The sequence below is a fragment of the Austrofundulus limnaeus genome, unplaced genomic scaffold (genome assembly GCF_001266775.1).
Source record: "Austrofundulus limnaeus strain Quisiro unplaced genomic scaffold, Austrofundulus_limnaeus-1.0 Scaffold260, whole genome shotgun sequence".
Taxonomy (NCBI): domain Eukaryota; kingdom Metazoa; phylum Chordata; class Actinopteri; order Cyprinodontiformes; family Rivulidae; genus Austrofundulus; species Austrofundulus limnaeus.
The window spans coordinates 754,545-756,227 of record NW_013952662.1 but is presented as its reverse complement, the minus strand read 5'-3'; the positions used below and the strand labels follow the sequence as shown (position 1 = coordinate 756,227).

Sequence of the window (1,683 nt, the reverse complement as noted above, 5' to 3'; positions counted from 1 at the left end):
CTTATAAACAGACACTTGTGCTGCCCAGCCTGGATTTATAGTGGACTGTACCAAGTCAAAGAGAGGAGGGGGGGGTGGACTGACAGCAAAGACGCTCGTTTTAGCCTTTATTTTAGCAGTGTAAACACGTTTTTGCGGTGAACTTTTACATAAAGCCCGACTAGGCTCATATCTGATGTAATAGCCTTAATTTAAAGGATGCTAACGAGCTGATGGTGGTGCGCGTGGGGACCCCCTCCCCCCCCCCCCGGGTTAGTTCGCTCCCTTGTTTCTTTTCACCTCGTCTTTTCGGAACCGCTCTCAGTCTGTGGTCGCAGAGAAACCAGTGATGATGTCTGCCCCGTGCATGTGCTCTCACAACTTCATCCCCTGAGACGGTCCACTTCAGGAAAGTCACAACTGTCGGTGCTCGCAGGTGAGCGTCTGGTTTTTAATTATTTATTATTATTATTTAAAGCCGAGGAGGGGGGGGGGATGCCGGGGGGATGCTGTGTGTGAGGCTGAGGGTACCACGGGAGGATGAGGATGATGAAACACCTCACATGGATGTCACGCAGCCTGCGCGGGAGGAACGGCGTTAATTTATGCGCATTCCTTAAGGAACAAATTGTGCCTGAGAGGGACAATGAAACCACGCGGCGTTTCTGGACGAAATTACCGATTTTTTTATTTATTACCGTAATTCCTGTAATATTAAAGTCACGTGTGGGAGAAATGGGGGAAAATTTAGCAAGGGCGTTTTCTTTGTGTGCCGATATTTTCCGCCTAAAGCCACTCACATGCACGTGTTTACTGCGTTACTTCCATTTGATACTAAAAAATAAAAAATAAAAAGGTGAGGGCTGTAAAAGCGGCCTTCGCCTCAAACAGGCTAAACTTAAAGAAAATCTATTGATTTAATCCCGCAAAATAAGCGGCAGGATGTATGTGTTTTTAGTGGTTACGTGGTAATATTATTTCCGATGTGTTTTGAAACGCCAGGTTAACAAACCATGTGTGTTTGAGGGTGAAATTTCGCAGACAGGGATGATGTTGCGCACCTTACCGGCAGGGCTGCAACACACCCTGGATTTTCCTCCTGCAGACAATAAAGCACAATTCTGTCTGACTTATTAATTTATTTATTTATTTTAACTGAAAGACTTCAAATGTTTTTTTAACAGATGATTTGATTGTTTTTAACTGTACAACTACAACGTAATGTTTGGGTTTGGATGCAAATAGGTTTGTCCTCAATTATTCAGGAGGCTGAAAACGTGATAGTGTCCATCCTCAGACCAGTTCCTGACCCAGTCCCAGTCTGAAACCAGACTGAAAGTCATTGAAGTCCACAGCCTTGTGAGGACAGAGTCCTGCTTATCTGAATTTAACATGGTCTATTATTCAGATAAGCTCTGTCCTATAATAGACCATGTTAAATTCATTTTTTTTGAGTTATGTTTTACTGCTTGAAGATGTAATTATTATTAAATACAACTAATTTTGCAAAAGTTTCTTTTTATTCTGGTCTTTTAAAGTCATTCATGAACATTAGGGATGCACCGATACCAGATTTTTGAAAAACGAGTACAAGTACTTACATTAAAGTACTTGCCGATACCAAGTACCGATACAAGTACTAATAAATATCCTTAAAAATCCTTATAATTAGCTTAATTAAGTACATTACTATTGGTTTAAAAC

General features: G+C 41.5%; 1 protein-coding gene across 1 annotated transcript in view; it reads left to right on the top strand.

Moving 5' to 3' along the window:
• Positions 1 to 292: 292 nt before the first annotated feature.
• The window catches only part of slc6a15 (solute carrier family 6 member 15), a gene marked incomplete in the record, with an annotated part of 38,314 nt that continues 36,923 nt past the window's right edge, over positions 293 to 1,683 (top strand). The window contains 1 exon segment of the mRNA XM_014020607.1: positions 293 to 415.